At 30.0% G+C, this 20,963-nt stretch overlaps 1 protein-coding gene across 7 annotated transcripts in view; it reads right to left on the bottom strand.

Annotated features, from left to right (window-relative positions):
- The window catches only part of LOC107452053 (tyrosine-protein phosphatase Lar), a 218,635-nt gene that overhangs the window by 100,222 nt on the left and 97,450 nt on the right, over nucleotides 1–20,963 (bottom strand). For all 7 annotated transcript variants that reach the window (XM_043043655.3, XM_071182029.2, XM_087160767.1 and 4 more), the window contains one exon: nucleotides 18,949–19,040. The gene's annotated coding sequence lies outside the window, so the exon portion shown is untranslated. The remainder of the gene's footprint in view (nucleotides 1–18,948; nucleotides 19,041–20,963) is intronic.

Genomic DNA, 20,963 nt, shown 5'->3' with positions numbered 1-20,963 from the left:
TAATATCCGTTGAGAAATATCTAAAATATTTCATGGAATTCCAGAAATATTTATGGTCAACAAAATAAAATTATATTACACTAATAACTATATTAGTTAAAACTGAATACTATATTTTCTACATATGACTAACATCAAATGACCTCGAATATAAAATGTTATTGCTATGATCATTATATAGAAAAAGTGTAAGAAAATAGACGGGAAAAATATTCTTAACGCTAGATGGATCATAGGTTAGAATCCCTTTGCCGTCAGCCTAACCATGGGAGGTTTTCCTCCCCATGCAACACAAATGAGGGTCAGTTGCATCAAGTGAAGTCCTACACGAAGGCAAATTTCTTCCAACAATTGATCGAAGGCCGGGATAGCCTGGTTGGTAGGGCATTGGGCCCACGTTCAAGAGTTCGTGGGAGAGAGACCGAAGACTCCCCGTGTAGTAAATGGCGACCGATGCACGTTAAATCTGTCGAGTTGCAAAGTCCTCCCTGTTCCCATAACAAATCAATACCTCTGGGGGTACTGAATCAGGAGTTTCCTTGTGTTCAGGATTGGTTTAAAATTACAAGGCTACGGAATTGAACATTAGTAGTCGTGAACCCAAAATTGGGTCGGCTGTTCAACAACGGATATAACACAAAATAAAATACTTGATCTAAGAGTTTCCTTGTCTTCTGGATTGAGTTCAAAATTAAAAGGTTATGGAGTCGAACATTGGTAGTTGTAAATTCAAAATTGGATCGGCTGTTAAACTTTGGTTTAAAAAAATAAATAGCAGGTTTGGAAGTTAAGTTTTGCAGAAAAAGCGGATATAGCTTAGATTTGATACAAAACGTCTCATATCTCATTTAAATGATCCATGAAAGATACATGAAGAAATATCCCTCCTAATTTCTTACACTTTAAAACATAATTTAATTATTCTCTCGAACAATTTAAGCTCGCCAACCCTGGATGTTAACACGAATGCGGGAGAAAGTCGGAAAATTCACGAGTTAAACATATTCGCCGTATTTAATTTGAAAATTCTTAGCGTATCTTCGCACTTATTGCGTGGCAAGACCTACCCGTATATGTGCGAGAGAAGGTTTTAAGAGGGAAAATTAACTGCCTTGAAGTTGGTGTTGTCGACTTGGCACATTCTCAAACCATGTATAATCCCCCTTTTGTGGACAGCAGTCACTAGGGTGATTTTTCTTCCGGACCTTTTTCTTCTACCTTTTGATGAAAGGCGAAAACATTTTCTTTGTTTTTAAAAGTGCAATTACTGTCCAAGAAGTAATTGTTCATGCTTGTTTTTTTAGAGGAAAATATTGCTTTAGTGACAATTTTTTTCGGAGCTGTTTTTTTCCCTTCCTCAATTTATAAATGAGTTTAGTACCAAAAAAATGCGTTTTTTAGGGTAAGATCATTTTTCTAATTTATGACAGAAAAAAAATAAGTATACCAGTTTAAACAAGAGAAAACTCCTATGATGAAATTTTGAATTTTCATGCTAAGCAGAATTAAAGACCTTGTAACTAAGTTACGTGAAATTGGAAACTGCTTTGTATTGTATTGTTCGAAAAAAAAAATCGTTTTTTTTCCTTTCTTTCCAACATAGGATTTAATTGTAGTTTTTCGAAACTAACTTTACACTTAAGGCACATAATTATTATTCAATCATATTATCATCACCACAAAAATTCCCTGACAGTTCCAGGTAGTTTACTATTAGTAAATGAATACTATTAATTTAAATTATTTACAATTAGTAAGTGAATTTAAACAGCTGATATCTCTGACCAGGCGAAAATAAATTTTATTATAATCGATTTGCGGTTAATATTCCTTAAGAACTTCATACGTTAGACGCCGTTGTGACACTATCTATTACTGAAATTTATTATCACGTGGTCATTAAATTATTCTGTCAATCTTTGATTAATTTTGCGCAGTAAAAATTATGCAGCCTTATTGTTGATTTATAAATTATGAAGGGATAACGCTTAAAAAAATTTCAACTTTAAAAGGCAGACCAGCTGCAACTAGTAGGAGACCATCAGGTCTATTATTCAACAAAAGGAAAATAATTATAAAAATTTAAGGATGAATTGCATCAAAATAATAAAACATCGAGAGAAAAAAGCGTTGAGAATTATCTATATGTGACGTCATCCTGATGCAACTTATCTTTGATAATTTTTATCATAATTCATAATTATGAAAGAATAACAGTAAGATAATAGTTTTGTAAATTATGGAACATAATTACTGATTTACAAATTATTTTAGTTATACAGCAAAAAAAAAAAAAAAAAAAAAAAAAAAAAAAAAAAATCAACTTTAAGAGATAGACCAGCTGAAACGAGTAGATCATTAGATTTACTATCCGGCAAACAATTATGAAAATCTAAGGATAAATTCTAATAAAAATCTAAGGATAAATTTCACCAAAATAACTAAACACCGAAATAATTGAGAATTATAGGAAAGTGACGTCATCCTGATGCAACTTATCTTAGATACATTTTATCCTAATGAAAGAATAAGAGTAAGATAGTAGTTCTATTACAGGAGATACCACCGAAAGACATCTATTAATTTAATGATTAAACGTCGATTTTAGTGAAAAAGTAATAAAGCTATCAACGCCAACGATTTAAACGATATTATTGACGGAAAAATTGAAAAGCGTTCCATTTTAGGAGAAAAAAAAGAAGATATATAAAAAGAACTGAAGAATCTTTCAAGCCAAGAAAAATTCAGTTCTAGGTAAAGAAGAGAAGAAAAAAAAAATTGATCTTTTGAAACATCACAAGAAAAATTCCATTTTTACACTTCAATGGTAACAAAGAGAAGGCCATTGAAAGAAACCGAAAAGCATGTGGTTACTCAAAAAATATAACATTTTCTTTACAAAGAGGAGCCACTTTTCTAGTGTTAGCAAAACAGTCTCATGCTAAGAAGATTTTATACCCAGAATTTCTGTAAAAAGGTTTAGATGAAAGTTTTTCCCTTTCATCTATTTTTTTCCCCTTCAAAAAGTCGTTTTATTTTCTGAAAAGTGACTAATATTATCCCAACAAATGTCCAAAGAGTAAAAGACAGCGGAAGCGATAAAAATTAAATCTAACATGCAAATGACAGCATGGAGAACTATTCTATGATATGCAGCATATTTTACGCCACTTAATTTTGAAAATATGGTTTTACAATGAGATTTTTCAGAGAATTCGGATTAAGGATATATACAACCAAGTACCCTGGATGGATTGTCGTAAAAGTTTAGAAAATATGCTAGTGTAATCAGTTATACCAAAAATAACCCAGACCCACAGTGAGGTTTTTCTCTCCATGTAACGCAAATGCGACTTAATTTCACCACTAAGTCCTCCACGAAGGCTAGTTTCTTCCAGAGCTTGATCCAGGAGTTCCCTTGTCTTTTGAATAGGGTTCAAAATTACAAGGCAATAAAGTTTAACATTGATAGTCGTTAATCACTTGTATACCTAGAGTATATATAAATATATACATGTCTTTTTTTGTTTAAAAAAAAATCCTTGAATTTGATACCTTAAGTATTGTTGTGCCAGTTGTAACTTTATTCTGAGTTACAAACATCTTATATTTAACCATGTGAAATTATTTCCTTTTATTAACTTTGCACCCCTACTGAAGATGCGACATCAATATCTATTCTGATTGATATTGTTTGTTTTCTTTGTTATATTTGCTTGTATTTCTAAGTAACGCTGTTTTCTGGATTTCATATTTAATATCCTACTTATTTGTTAAACTCTAATTTGAAAAATTTGAATATGTTTGTTTATGTGATTGAACTGTTGCGCGCACTTCGAACTTTCGGAGTTTCCCCGGATGCCCCTTTACGGGGGCGGGGTTAAGCTAGTTATTGTTAGTCGTTAACTCAAAATTGGAACGGATGTTCAACGCCGGTTTTAAAATAAAATAAAGCATGTAACAACAAAAGTGATTGAAACTTTCCTAATTATCAGGCAGGGAGAAGATATTTGAGAGCTCTCGTTAGTCGAAAACTGGTCGATAAAAACGTAATATTAAGTGGAACAAGAAAATATTCTATGAAAACATTTAAGAAACATATTTCGAGCGAGCTAACTTTAGAGGTTTTAATATTACGGAAGGATTTTACTATCAATAAGATATAACTAAGTAGAGACATAAAGTGAACTCAAAAATGATGCTTACAATTTTGATAGAAAAAGTACCAACTTTGAAATAAGTTATATACACCATTTTTTTATGAAAAAAAAATAGTTTTGTCTAAAAAGGAATATAAATATTGTTTAAAAAATTCAGGACTGAAACATTAATAATGCTTAAGATTTTCAAACAGATTAATGCCTAAAAATTCGAAAAAAGAAAAATGCAAGACACTAGCAAGCTGAAACTATCAAAGTATGCTCATAAATTCGCCAAATGTGAACGACTTTATTATGATAAATATCCACTCTCAAAAGCGATTATAGAAAAACTTGAGATGACGTAATTTTCCTCGAGCGTCGCCAAGGGACGCACAAAACAAAATAATTTAGAAATTTACAATGAGCCCTTTCAGCCACGGCGATCACACAGGGAAAAAAATAGGGAAGGTAAGTGGCTGAGGAAGAAAGGGAAAATAACAGCTTTGTCTTTGGGGAGGGATTTTTGACGTTATTTAGCGACCCAGGGGACAGAATATTTATTGGCTCCTAATGAGCAACAAAAAACTCGCCAAAAGGTGATTATCATTAACACTTTTGATAAGAAACTTAGCTTAAAAGTTATAATAAAAGATTTTAACTAAGACTGAAGATAGAAAAGAATTCACGACATAATTAAATTGTATCTGATTTGGAGAGTAGATAATTAAGTGGGACATTTTTTAGTTTAACTTGTTTAATTAGATTTAAAAAATTTTCAAATAAAATTTTTTATATATTATCTTATGGAAAAATAATTAAACTATTATTAAATACACACGCTTTTTCGTCCTTATAACAGCAATGTTTAAACATTGTTTAAGATGGCTAATGTTTGATATTTATTATCTACTCTAAACAAAAGTATTGCATATAGTGCAAGTTTTAGAAATAATCTAATCAAATGACAAAACTTATAATACAAAAAAATTACTTTCCCTTCTGTAGTTGAAGTAGATGAATTTAGTTTATGGTTAGCATGAGCCATAACTTAAGCATTTAATTTTAAGAAGAATTTGCATAGAAGTCATACATATTTTAACAATTGGGGACTTGCATTTCAAGAAGAAGACGTCCCATACCCACACACGTGACCTATGACGTCAGCACCCACTAATCTTTATCAGCAAAATTGCGCATTAAAGTTGAGCTAAGTTTCTCTTTATAAGTTAGAATGTTTAACGATAACTTAATTAAATACAGAGACGTATATCACATCGAATAAGTTGAAATATAATTCTCTCTAGTCCACTTCTTTTACTTAACTTAGATTTCTTATTTGTTTATGTATTTTATTGTAACTGTGGTGTAATCAGCTTATTTTGTTCAATGTGTTAAGTCTCTGTGTAAATATATAGTGAAATATTTGAGAAAGAATCTTTGTGGAAGAATTTAGAATATGCCACTTAAGAGAATCGATACTTGACGGGCTTAGCTTACTCAAAATAGAATGGAAAGAACAGTTGCTAAAGTAAACAAATGCCATGTTTCAACAACCAATAAGGATCGAGAAACCCACACTACGTCACTTGCAGGTAAGCTATTAGTAGTAATATTTAATTGATTTCTAAAAGTGATTTCAAGTAATAAGAACTAAATTAAGTTTTAAAAAGGACTTTAAAAGAAAACTAGCACGGATGACATAAAATAAGATTTTTATTTATACATTTTTTATCACTCACAAAGAGCAAGAAGCATACCACATTTTGTTATTGCTGATCTTGCAAAATTAGCTTTTTCACCTTAATTGAAGAGTGGTCTAGTTTCATTTAAAATAAAACGGACTTAGCCACACTTTCATGTTTAAACAAGTCATTTCAATCTTATTTTATAACTGGTGTATCACAAACTAGATGAGATAAAAACATAATAAATTTGTTAGACTTTAAGACCCTAGGATCAGACTTACTATACTCGTTCCAAAGCTATTGTTTAGCATTGTCAAGGCTAGGGCAGTCTGGTTACATTATTTTTTATGGTTTTGCTAGGCTTTTTATCTGTAAATTAGATGATTTTTTTTATACTGAACCAATTAAAATACTGCGCCAACACACACAATACATAAAACATATAAATAAAACATACAAATAAATCATATCGTCAACTACTAGGTATTAATTTATGGAAGAAAATAAAAGTTTAGATACTTAAATTCATAAAAATAATTATTGACCATTTATGACTGAGGTATCAAACTGTGATGAAATTTTCTGCAGTTTTCAAATACAGAAATATTTTTATCGTTAGTTTAATAAATAAAAAAAAAAAGAAATGTGGGAATTGCAAATAAACGAAGCAGAAATAAATGAATGTTAACAAAAATTTCCCGAATCAATACATTCCAATATGGGACTCTGGCTCTTTTTGTGCATTTTTAAATTTTTTTCACAATATAAAATTAGGAGCCTTTAAGATCGGATTAAATTCCTCATAATTAATACTATTCTTTTCAATAGAATCTATATTTGTTGCCTCCTCTTTTAATTATACTCTGTTTCAAGTTAACAAAAAACCATTATCTCTATGGAAAGAGCCTGTTTGCATCCAAGTTCATGCCTAACGAATGCTATGCTCTCCAGCGCGAAAGAATATCAATATCACCAATTCTTGTAACGACGTTGCACAGCCTAGTTTTTGCTTCTTTTCTTATTAATAATAATAACAGTTATTAACAATAATCAATTAACAAGTAATAAGAATTAATAAAAATTATATTTAAAGGTAACAAATATTAATCTTTCTGTCCGCATTTAAAGAAACTGATGAAAGAAAAATAAATATTTGTTACTTACAGACGATTTTTCTTCTATAGCGAAACAAAAGTAAAAATTCTTTGTCTCGCATTTGATTTGTTAAGAGCATACGAGTATCAGCATAAGACGCGCCATTTTCAGTGGTTCAATCAAATCCAATTATCTTGCAACGTCATATAATTGTTTATATTTAAAGAACCAATGTTCACCTTATTTATCAAAACATGGTGTATAGGATTCCAGTAAGGCTGTGAAATTATAGCCTTTTTTTAATAATTTTATGATATATTTCGTAAAAGATAGAACGAATTAAATCTGGCGTGTTTAAGTTTTAAAAAGCTTTTAAATTGTTTTTATTTGTATAATTTGATAACGAAATAAAAGGGAACTATCGCGGAATATTATTTAAATCCTATACCTCAATAATCTTTTCTTAACTTGCAACGGAGTATAGATTGTAAGAATCAGTAATGCGAACTATTTTATTGCGGCTATACATTACGTATCGTAGTATAAACAATGCTTAATATGAAATGTTGCATGAAAAGACAATTCTCTAAATTGTTTTTTTCTTTACACCAGATTATATACACATTAAGAATGAATAATCAAGAAAAAATGGAGAGAAAAAAATTGCTAGAAATATTTTTAAAATTGGATTTCTGAAACATGCAATATTTTAAAATAGAAGATTCCCAGAACATATTTTAAGCAAACGGGAATGAGCTAGAACGGAAATATGAATGAACGCGAACATAAAAGGAGGCGGCTAGAGAAATACAATTTTTGTCGCTTTTAACCATGGCAGGGATAAAGCACTTAATCAATTTAGAAATAACTGTCGCCAAAAACTCAACATGGGCACAAAACACAAAAGGCAACAGCATGCAGAAACTATTCCTACGGAAGGCATTAATTGAAATCTCTGTACCCAAAAAGAACTAATAAATCTGAAATTGCGGAATTCGCCAACAACCGGCGTTCTCTGTGCGATAACTGTCAGATGGCGAGAACACTTCATTCGAAAAGCTATTAAGCAAACCCGACGATGAAACAATTTGCATATTTGGCTGAAAATTACGTTTACCGAATAATGAGTGGTGCTCGACTAAGAGAGGAAGAAAATGAAATCATAACCGTGGGGGCCCAGGGGCAATTAATTTATAGGATAGGAGAAAAATGTCAAGGTCCTCGAGTGCTTAAAACCTAAAACAGTTAAGGCACAATGCGGGCGAAAAATAATTAATGGCAACGGCGGAATGGGGATAACAATTGAAAATGGGAAACTTATTGAAATTGACTGGAATTTCAAGAGATGGGAATACGCAATTTTGGAATTCCAAACATATGTTCTGTAATAGAGACAGACTTCATCATTTTAAAAAAATATTTTTATTCCTAATAAAAAAAGAATGTTACAGAAAAGGCATGAATAATTAAAGAAGGTAGAATAATGTTTCAACAGAATTTTTATTTATTATGTTTTTGAAATTGAAATTTCTTAAGCGAAGATGTTCATTTTTTGATGAAAGCCCTTCGAAAATCAGTCTTTAAATTATTCGTATGGTTTATGTCAATCTGTAGCTTAAAGCCCTGATAATTCTTTACTGCAAATGATTTTAGTTAAAAATTGTAGTTTTGCGGTGCTATGGTACTTAAATTGCGGCTTTGAAAAAAAAGTTCTTTTAGAAGAAAGAGCTTCTAAATTGTTAGCATAGATTTATAGCTTACGTTAATCTGAAGATTTAAAGCAGTAATAATTCTTTACTGCAAATGATTTTAGCTCAAATTGTAGTTTTGTACTGTTATGGTGCTTAAACTGTGGCTTTTGTTTTATTTTTTTGACGTAAGAGCATTAAAAAACACCCTTTAAATAATTGCTAGATTTATAGATTACGCCAACTTGAAGCTTACAAACAATAAACGAATGTAAGTCTCAATCTTTTTTTCCTAACACAACAAGAACAAGCAAACGTATAAAGTTAATTTACTTAAATGTCACTTAGAACCATCAATTATTTTTTATCTTCTTCATAGAACAACGACTAGAAAAGGAAGAACTGATTGGTTCTAAATGGAATGGTTCTTTAGCGATTTTCATTTTAATAAATTAGCTTTTAAGAAATGGAGACTGTCTCACCCCCCCCCTCTCCTCTGCTTCTGATTGGCGAAATCTGCAAACACATTCATTAAAATTGTTCAAGTCACAGCATTCGCCCTCTTGAGGTTTTAGTGACTCGTTGATTGTGTATTGCTAAAGGCACTCAAAACCATCTTTCACCTCCGTAAAAAGCCAAGATTGTCGGTATCTTCATCTACTGAGAATTGTAAAATCGTCTTAGCCAAATAAATTGTTGTTGTTGCTTCTAATGCTACTTACTAATATCAGCAAGTCTGCTTGGTGAAACCAAGCGAATCTAAGGCAGAGGGTGCGTTTCTTACTTTCAGTGACGTCATCTATGGCCAAGAATACGACTTAAACCGCACACTCGTCACAGCCCATTTACAGGGCGGCCCCATTCATGCATCCATTTATTTATCAACAGATCATAATTTTGATCTGAACCAGAGAACGGTCAATTTTCAATTCAGTACACCCAGAGGCATAATTTGTTGAAGGCATGGAGGACTCTGTGAACCGACAGATTCAACACGCACCAGTCACCATTCATTAGACTGTTCGGCCGGACGGGGATTGAACTCAAGACCTCTTGGACATGGGCCAAACTAGGCTATCCTGTCCACCAAATAAATTAAAATGAGTATATAAAGATTACATTAAGATTTTTTTAGAAATCACGGACTTTCTGTCATAAGATTGATGAATTTTGAGCAATAAAAGCTTTCAAACAATCATTTTATTTGGTACGTTAAATTGCAGTTTAAATTCTGTTAAATAATAAAACGTTAAAAAAACTCGTAAGAAATTATGAATAATTCAGAAACTAAAAGAGAAACAAAAAAAGGTTTCGGATAAAAAATAAAAAGGGAGGGTAAGAAAAATTATTTCCCATCACACTTTTAAAAGTACCATCTCATAAATATTTATCGGGAAAACTTTCCTTAAATGTTCATGAACTTAGTATAAATATATATATAAGAAAATACTCAATTCAGCAATCCGATATTTTTCTCGGAGAGAATTGTTTTTCATAAGATTATTGAAATTTAGTGTTGAATAACCCCTTTAATGGAAACGTTATATTTCTGCTCCAGTTTGAAACAGTAACATCGTTTAAATATTAAAGAACAAAGATTTATCAGCAAACCTGGCTTGGGTTCAATCACCCTTTTTTTTATCGTAAAAGCAACTATATTTATTTATTTTTACTTAACCTACTTATTTAAATTACGAAATTTATTGGTTAGGTCGTATTGCCGTTATATCATCTTCAACAGGAGTAATAATAATAAATAATATAACATTTATTATGATTACCAAACACAATTTATTATGATTTTTAATACTTTCAGATTCAGACAACTCAAAAGTAAATTTTTAAATTATGTTATTATTTTCACTTTAATGTAAAAGAAAAGTATACGAAAGTACAATTTAAGTATAAAGAACTTGGCATAGAGAATTACGAAGTGGAAAGATTTAGTAGACATGAAATCCCTGTAAATCTAATACTTTGCAACAAGAGTTATCGAGAGAAAAAAACAACTTCATCTATTCAATAAAGTAAACGTTCAGAAGAATTTCAACGCGGTTTAGACAACTGATCATATTCATTTAAATCATTGAATGTGTTTTGCAGAAGTAGAGAAATAATTTGATCCCTGTAAATCTATTACTCTGCAATAACAGTTATCGAGGGGAAAAAACAACTTCATTCATTCAATAAAGTAAACGTTCAGAAGAATTTCAACGCGGTTTAGATAACTGCTCTTATTCATTTAAATCATTGAAAGTGTTTTGTAGCAGTAGAGAAATAATTTGATCTCTGTAAACCTATTACTCTGCAACAACAGTTATCGAGAGGAAAAAACAACTTCATCCATTCGATAAAGTAAACTTTCAGAGGAATTTCAATGCGGTTTAGACAACTGATTTTATTCATTTAAATCATTGAATGTGTTTTAGTAGTAGAGAAATAATTTGATCCCTGTAAATCTATTACTCTGCAACAACAGTTATCGAGAGGAGAAAACAACTTCCTCTATTCAATAAAGTAAACGTTCAGAAGAATTTCAACGCGGTTTAGATAACTGCTCTTATTCATTTAAATCATTGAAAGTGTTTTGTAGCAGTAGAGAAATAATTTGATCTCTGTAAACCTATTACTCTGCAACAACAGTTATCGAGAGGAAAAAACAACTTCATCCATTCGATAAAGTAAACTTTCAGAGGAATTTCAATGCGGTTATGCAACTGATTTTATTCATTTAAATCATTGAATGTGTTTTAGTAGTAGAGAAATAATTTGATCCCTGTAAATCTATTACTCTGCAACAACAGTTATCGAGAGGAGAAAACAACTTCCTCTATTCAATAAAGTAGACGTTCAGAAGAATTTTAACGCGGTTTAGACAACTAATCTTATTCATTTAAATCATTGAATGTGTTTTGTAGCAGTAGAGAAATAATTTGATCCCTGTAAATCTATTACTCTGCAACAACAGTTATCGAGAGGAAAAAACAACATCTATTCAATAAAGTAAACGTTCAGAAGAATTTCAACGCGGTTTAGACAACTGATCTTATTCATTTAAATCATTGAATGTGTTTTGTAGCAGTAGAGAAATAATTTGATCCCTGTAAATCTATTACTCTGCAACAACAGTTATCGAGAGGAAAAAACAACATCTATTCAATAAAGTAAACGTTCAGAAGAATTTCAACGCGGTTTAGACAACTGATCTTATTCATTTAAATCATTGAATGTGTTTTGTAGCAGTAGAGAAATAATTTGATCCCTGTAAATCTATTACTCTGCAACAACAGTTATCGAGGGGAAAAAAACAACTTCATCCATTCAATAAAGTAAACGTTCAGAAGAATTTCAACGCGGTTTAGACAACTGATGATATTCATTTAAATCATTGAATGTGTTTTGCAGTAGTAGAGAAATAATTTGATCCCTGTAAATCTATTACTCTGCAACAACAGTTATCGAGGGGAAAAAACAACTTCATCCATTCAATAAAGTAAACGTTCAGAAGAATTTTAACGCGGTTTAGACAACTAATCTTATTCATTTAAATCATTGAATGTGTTTTGTAGCAGTAGAGAAATAATTTAATCCCTGTAAATCTATTACTCTGCAACAACAGTTATCGAGAGAAAAAAACAACATCTATTCAATAAAGTAAACGTTCAGAAGAATTTCAACGCGGTTTAGACAACTGATCTTATTCATTTAAATCATTGAATGTGTTTTGTATCAGTAGAGAAATAATTTGATCCCTGTAAATCTATTACTCTGCAACAACAGTTATCGAGAGGAGAAAACAACTTCCTCTATTCAATAAAGTAAACGTTCAGAAGAATTTCAACGCGGTTTAGACAACTAATCTTATTCATTTAAATCATTGAATGTGTTTTGTAGCAGTAGAGAAATAATTTGATCCCTGTAAATCTATTACTCTGCAACAACAGTTATCGAGAGGAAAAAACAACATCTATTTAATAAAGTAAACGTTCAGAAGAATTTCAACGCGGTTTAGACAACTGATCTTATTCATTTAAATCATTGAATGTGTTTTGTAGCAGTAGAGAAATAATTTGATCCCTGTAAATCTATTACTCTGCAACAACAGTTATCGAGGGGAAAAAAACAACTTCATCCATTCAATAAAGTAAACGTTCAGAAGAATTTCAACGCGGTTTAGACAACTGATGATATTCATTTAAATCATTGAATGTGTTTTGCAGTAGTAGAGAAATAATTTGATCCCTGTAAATCTATTACTCTGCAACAACAGTTATCGAGAGGAGAAAACAACTTCCTCTATTCAATAAAGTAAACGTTCAGAAGAATTTCAACGCGGTTTAGACAACTAATCTTATTCATTTAAATCATTGAATGTGTTTTGTAGCAGTAGAGAAATAATTTGATCCCTGTAAATCTATTACTCTGCAACAACAGTTATCGAGAGGAAAAAACAACATCTATTTAATAAAGTAAACGTTCAGAAGAATTTCAACGCGGTTTAGACAACTGATCTTATTCATTTAAATCATTGAATGTGTTTTGTAGCAGTAGATAAATAATTTGATCCCTGTAAATCTATTACTCTGCAACAACAGTTATCGAGGGGAAAAAAACAACTTCATCCATTCAATAAAGTAAACGTTCAGAAGAATTTCAACGCGGTTTAGACAACTGATGATATTCATTTAAATTATTGAATGTGTTTTGCAGTAGTAGAGAAATAATTTGATCCCTGTAAATCTATTACTCTGCAACAACAGTTATCGAGGGGAAAAAACAACATCTATTCAATAAAGTAAACGTTCAGAAGAATTTCAACGCGGTTTAGACAACTGATCTTATTCATTTAAATCATTGAATGTGTTTTGTAGCAGTAGAGAAATAATTTGATCCCTGTAAATCTATTACTCTGCAACAACAGTTATCGAGAGGAGAAAAAAACTTCCTCTATTCAATAAAGTAAACGTTCAGAAGAATTTCAACGCGGTTTAGACAACTAATCTTATTCATTTAAATCATTGAATGTGTTTTGTAGCAGTAGAGAAATAATTTGATCCCTGTAAATCTATTACTCTGCAACAACAGTTATCGAGAGGAAAAAACAACATCTATTTAATAAAGTAAACGTTCAGAAGAATTTCAACGCGGTTTAGACAACTGATCTTATTCATTTAAATCATTGAATGCGTTTTGTAGCAGTAGAGAAATAATTTGATCCCTGTAAATCTATTACTCTGCAACAACAGTTATCGAGGGGAAAAAACAACTTCATCCATTCAATAAAGTAAACGTTCAGAAGAATTTCAACGCGGTTTAGACAACTGATGATATTCATTTAAATCATTGAATGTGTTTTGCAGTAGTAGAGAAATAATTTGATCCCTGTAAATCTATTACTCTGCAACAACAGTTATCGAGGGGAAAAAACAACTTCATCCATTCAATAAAGTAAACGTTCAGAAGAATTTTAACGCGGTTTAGACAACTAATCTTATTCATTTAAATCATTGAATGTGTTTTGTAGCAGTAGAGAAATAATTTAATCCCTGTAAATCTATTACTCTGCAACAACAGTTATCGAGAGAAAAAAACAACATCTATTCAATAAAGTAAACGTTCAGAAGAATTTCAACGCGGTTTAGACAACTGATCTTATTCATTTAAATCATTGAATGTGTTTTGTAGCAGTAGAGAAATAATTTGATCCCTGTAAATCTATTACTCTGCAACAACAGTTATCGAGAGGAGAAAACAACTTCCTCTATTCAATAAAGTAAACGTTCAGAAGAATTTTAACGCGGTTTAGACAACTAATCTTATTCATTTAAATCATTGAATGTGTTTTGTAGCAGTAGAGAAATAATTTGATCCCTGTAAATCTATTACTCTGCAACAACAGTTATCGAGAGGAAAAAACAACATCTATTTAATAAAGTAAACGTTCAGAAGAATTTCAACGCGGTTTAGACAACTGATCTTATTCATTTAAATCATTGAATGTGTTTTGTAGCAGTAGAGAAATAATTTGATCCCTGTAAATCTATTACTCTGCAACAACAGTTATCGAGGGAAAAAAAACAACTTCATCCATTCAATAAAGTAAACGTTCAGAAGAATTTCAACGCGGTTTAGACAACTGATGATATTCATTTAAATCATTGAATGTGTTTTGCAGTAGTAGAGAAATAATTTGATCCCTGTAAATCTATTACTCTGCAACAACAGTTATCGAGAGGAGAAAACAACTTCCTCTATTCAATAAAGTAAACGTTCAGAGGAATTTCAATGCGGTTTAGACAACTGATTTTATTCATTTAAATCAGGAATGTGTTTTGTAGTAGTAGAGAAGTAATTTGATCCCTCTAAATCTATTACTCTTATCGAGAGGAGAAAACAACTTCATCCATTCAATAAAGTAAACTTTCAGGGGAATTTTAACGCAGTTCCAGATTGTAGACCTTATTTAATAAATGCTTCTTGTAGTATTCTAGAAATGATTAGATCCCTGTAAATCCATTACTCTGCAACTACAGTTACCTAAAGGAGAAAACAACTTCACCAATGCAATAAAGTAAACGCTTAACAGGAATTTTACCGATGTTTTTTATTCCAGATATTCCATTAATTTTAATTCTTTTTTGTAGTTTTTAAGGAATAATCCATAAATGAATGATTGTTAAAGTGCGAATTTATTGTAAGTTCAAATAATTTGAGTTAAAATCAGTAGATTATACTTCCCACATCATTATGTAAACACAAACCGGTTTAATCAACATAAATATTGGCCTGGGATTAATTGGAGTTTATTGTGAAAACCTAAAAGAGGTAATAGGTGAAAAAATGCAACTTAATGAAAACAATATTAGTAATTCGATACAAAAAAAACATCATTCTGCACAAAGTTTTACATTATGTTGCCTTATATTGAATTATTTATGATCTCTTTTTAATTTCTAGTAATTTATCAGTAGATATGATATTTTTGTATGTTAATAAAACAACTTTGAAGGGTATTTAGTAGTATTTAAAATAATAACACCCTGAAACAAAAATAAAGTTAGGTAATAGCGAATATAATTTTACTATAATAAGTTATATAATAAATAAATATAAAAAGTTTTATAATAAATAAATATAATAAGTTTCAAACAAATGAAATTCAAACATTTATTTAGGAATTAAAAGTATGTAAGTATTGCTCTATAAGTTATTTATACACAGAATTAATTTAACCACTGTTGAATTTTTAATGAAGTAAAAGAAGTACTACAATTTAACAAAGTGTGCAAAATTTCAAACATTTTTTTTATAAATATTATAAGCACACTTTAAATATTACACATGATTTGCCGTGATTGATAATTTTATTTTTAAGATAAATAGATATAGTTTTCAGTTCGCTAAGTAATAATTAAAATATCCCCAATTGATATATTGTAGCCCCCAAAAGATAATTTTTTTCAGCGGCTTTCTTCCGAAAAGAACGTGCTCCCTTAGTATATAAGAACCATATTCAGAAATATTCCAATTAAATTATGTTATCGAAAACTCAACTAAGTAAATTTGATCTCTCAAAACAATACCTATCGATTCATTAGTAAATCTGCGGAAGCCATTCCACTCCATTTAAACACAGAGATTTAAACCATTTATTCTATGGGTTAAAGTAAGATATCAGTTCAGAATTTCAATAATTAGCATAAGAGAGAGGGGGGAAGGAATTGCTCTTAAAATTACATAACAAGTTCTCTCCTCCCGGTTTAAACGGCCCTTTGACAGAGGCGGTCAATTAGGTCAGCTGACGTTGTGGCAGGTCGGTTTATTTGACTGCCAATCAGTTCTCCGCCCTGGGGTGGACAGGGCAACATGATTCATGAATCGAATGTCCAGGAAAGCTAATGAATAGATGGATGCCTTAAAACCACCGATGACGGATCCAGAACGGGCCGACATGTTAAGGAGGGGGAGGAGGAAGTGAGGAGAGGAAATTGATGAATGGTTAGTGATGCAGTTTGTGCAACACAGCTGGCTAGAGAATATACGTGGTTCAATTGATTGCGAGTTGCATTAGATTTGAAATTCATCATAATAGTACATAACGGACTTGGAGATAGTTTGGTTTGAACTTTAGAAGCTTTGATAGAGAATCTCAGTTAGAAAAGAATCCATAGTTTGGTAGAATATTTCGATTTTTATCTAAGTCCAGCAGGGTTGTAAGAAAACCCAGGTTTTTCCAGAAAAAAAAACCCCACTCACTGGATTTTTTTCCGAGTTTCAGTAGGTTTTTTCAGAGTTTAATTCGGTTTATTTTTCACATTTAAGTTTTTAATCATTTTTAAAATTTTTTTTATAGTCTTAAATTAGATTTTGCTGTATTAATAAATACCATTAATTTAATTAACAATCAAGTCCCTAACAACCATAATTATTAATACATTTTATTATGAACGTCATTTACAATAATATTTTTAATTACAGTAATAGGACCTAATTACCATTGTAGGATTAACCTATCTATTTTAGAATAATAAAAAACTAATAAATGTTTAAGTGAAGAAATAAATTATTGATGTAAATTCAAATGGAAGAAATCAATTTTCAAAGAAAATTTTTAATATGAAAAATGTATTTCTACAATGGTGCATTGCACTACTTATCCAACTATGTTATTATGCCCTATGCTGTATACAGCGAAAGAAAGATTCTAGAATTTGCTCTAGTATTTCAATAACAAGGAATACATCAGAAGAAGAATTTTGGAACAGGTATTTCACTAGTTAAAAATTGAAAGGTACTATGTTTCAAAAATATCACCTGTAACTGTATGTAATAAGGTTGGGTATATCTGTAATTTCAATTGCATTGTGAATTCGTGTGTCAGGCCTTTTGAGAAAATGCACTAGTATATTATTTGCAATCATTAATAATATTGGTTTTAAAAAGGTTAATTAGAAATTTTAAAGCGCAGAATATAAAAATAGTGGATTGTAATGCATGCAGTTTATATTTTATTTTATAAATTATAAAACTGAATAATGATAAAACCTATTAGGGTATTTTTAAAGGGTTTATTCGATAAAACCCAACCCCGCGTTCTTTCCGGTAAGGTAAAATCATAACTCTAGAGTCCAGTTAATGTACCTTTCTGTATCCGGGGATGAGTTTCTTTTTTTTGTGTGAACAATCTTATCATAATTTTGTGAATTTAAAATTCACAAAGAATGGTGCTTTATTTAACCAGAGAATTGTTTTCGTGAATGTGTACAATAAGGTACAGTTTTGTAATGTCACAAAAAAAAAAGCATTTGTTATATTTTTGAAATAAATTATACTTTTCTTATTTAAGTTGAATTCTTTGATTTTCTTAAAGATACCTTTAAAACTTCAGTTTATAATTAGCAAATTTTATAAATGTTATTATAATAAAAATATTAGTAAAATTAAATCATAACAATACATTTCAAAACATTATTACTTTCACTACTCATCTATACTAATACATCAGTAAAGACTCTTATCATCTCAAAATTTTCATTTCATTTTAAATTTTATAAAAAAAAAAAAATAATTTTACTGATTTTTTTCCAAATCTATTTCAATAATTTTTAATAACTCAATATTTTCTATAATTTTCAATAATTACTTTACAGCTTCTAAGTTTAAATAAAAAAGAATCTTGGCAGAATTTTTCTTATTCAATTAAAGTTTCAAAAGTAAACTAGCCACAATTTTTTTTAATGAAATTAGATTAAATTATAACAGCTCTCAATTTTAAATAAATTTACACGATAAATAAAGGGAATCACAGTTAATCTAAATAAAACAAACTTTAAATAGTAGATTTAAACTTTAGACAGTAATTTGTGAGTTTTAAATTATAAATAAAAAAGAAAATAAACAGAAAAATGATTTTCGTCTGTAAACATTATTTAACAGGGCAAATATACAGAGAGAATTTTAAACATTAAAAGTTAAAATAAATTATAACAAGAAATAGTAAAGGAATAAAAACAGTAACAAAAAAAATCGTTTTAAATGAAATGCTTTGTTTTTACGGAAAAAAATGTTTCTTACGTGATTATTGTTTTAAGACTCAAATAATTATAATATTCGCTTCTTGTTTAATGCGGATGTTACTTTAATCATGCATTTATGTGTGAGTAAAAACGCACGCAATAAATAATACACATTAACCTCACATTCATATGTAGATGTATCTGTAAGAAAAAAATCATTCTAACTTGAAAATAACATCCCAACTCCTTATTGAAACAGTCAGCAAATAAAACAATTTTTAACAATTAATAAATTAGAATGAAATATATTTATTGCACTTACCAAAGGTTTTCGTCAGTAGTTGGAACAAAGCAAATTTCTTATATATTTAAGGCGAGCCTGTTTCGGGAATGTTCAGCCATTTTAAAGTGGTGCTGTAAAAGTAAAAAGAAATCATAAGGATTTACTAATAACTAAATATTTACATATTTATTCATGAAGTTTTAAAGCAAATTCGAAAAATAGAAATTGTTAATCAAAAATTTAAATTCGTCTGACTCCAAGAGATGGCAGCACTAATTAGAAATTTTTCGTTCAGCCACGAGAGTTCAGCCTCTTCACCATTCCTGAATGAATGGAATGCAAGAATATTAAAACAAAAATTAACTAATAAATTAAAAAAAAAACAAACAAACAAAAAAAAAAAAAACATAGTAATGATAAAATTTTTTTACTCTTACATAAATCAATTAATATTTTGAGATTGATTTTTGCATTCTCTGAAAAAATTATTATTTTTATTTCGGTAATAAGTAAATGTTAAAAAAGTAAATTAGAATATATCAAAACAACAGAAAAAAGATTATTGATACATAATAATTAAATAACAGAAATTTGTTTAAATTAAAACTATTATTTTAGAAAACCACTTAAAATTAAATTTATGATAAATCTTAGCTTTATCAAAATTTTCTAAGAAACCTTATTTGTTACTAAAATTAAATATCAAATTTTTAAAACAATGCAATTAAACTTGAATGAGAGTTTAATTAAATTTTTTTAATACGATTTAACAAAATTTGATACTTTAACAACATATTTTCAAAGTTTATTTATTTTTTCAAACATAAAGAAAAATTTTAAAAGAAAAAAAAAAAAAAAATGAAACTTGTACAGAATATTTACAATATTTGAAATCATGTTTATTTTTATCTAAATGCTACATACATTATACAGACAGGTCAAACAATTTATGCTTAAAACTAAAAAGTTTTCTTAAGTACATTTTAAAGTAGAACTGAAAGTTTGAACTTTCAGTAAGTAGCCAGTGGCCGGTATACAAATAATTTAGTAGCCACTTTTTCCTCAAACCCAATGAGTTGAGCAATGGTGGATCAAGGGATAGAGCACTCGCCTCTCAACGAAGTGACCCAGGCTCGAATCACAGTGATGGCTGGTTGATACGAATTCCACGCTCGGCTCGCACAGTGTTAAAGTAAAATATCCTCACATGGTAGACGGGTGATGAGTTAAGACTTTTTTTTAAAACCAAAATATGATTTGAAGTTAATGTAGTTTAAGAATTCAATAAAATTAAAGTGGTGAGTAATTTATACTGAGTAAAAAATAAAATTATCATTGAAAGAGGATTATAATTTTATTTTGAACAGACGACTCAATTCTGTGTTTACGACTATCAAAGTTCAATTCCGCAAACTTGTAATTTTGAACTCAACCACTGAAAACCCAGAAGACAAACGAACTCCTGGATCAAACATTAGGAGAAACTAGCCTTCGCGAAGGACTTTTTGTAGCCCATATCTTCGTTATATGGAGAAGAAATCCACTGAAACCTCCCATGATTAACCCAATGTCAAAAGGATTCTAACCCAAGATCCGTCTACCACTGAGGATATTTTACATTAGCACCGTAGCAGGTGCGAGCCAGATGAAGAAATCGTCTCAACAAGCCACCATTGAGATTCGAACCTGGCTCACCTCATTCTAACGTTCTTTTCCTTTAGTCACCTCAGCCCAATGATTTTTCTGCGGCCCACTTCCAAAAATTGTTGTGCAGGCATCCTTAAACTAAACTATTTGGATCATATTTACTAGAATTACTTTTACTTTGAAGGTTAAAAATACTGTCTCGAAAAAAATTTATTTTTATTTAAAGAAAGTCAAGTTTTACGAGTCTGACTATCGAATTAAAAATGTCGTTCTACATTTTTAGAAAAACTAAAGTAGATCACTAGGATCATAAATTAAATCTCAGTGAAAATCCAATCATTAAAGCAAAAGTATTTTCAGAGTGTTTATTTCACACGAAATTGGGCAACTTTTTTCATGTACAACAA

This window comes from Parasteatoda tepidariorum, chromosome 4 (genome assembly GCF_982258835.1).
Source record: "Parasteatoda tepidariorum strain Cologne lab strain chromosome 4, Ptep-v5.0, whole genome shotgun sequence".
NCBI classification, from domain to species: Eukaryota; Metazoa; Arthropoda; class Arachnida; order Araneae; family Theridiidae; genus Parasteatoda; species Parasteatoda tepidariorum.
This window is presented reverse-complemented; position numbering and strand designations above follow the sequence as displayed.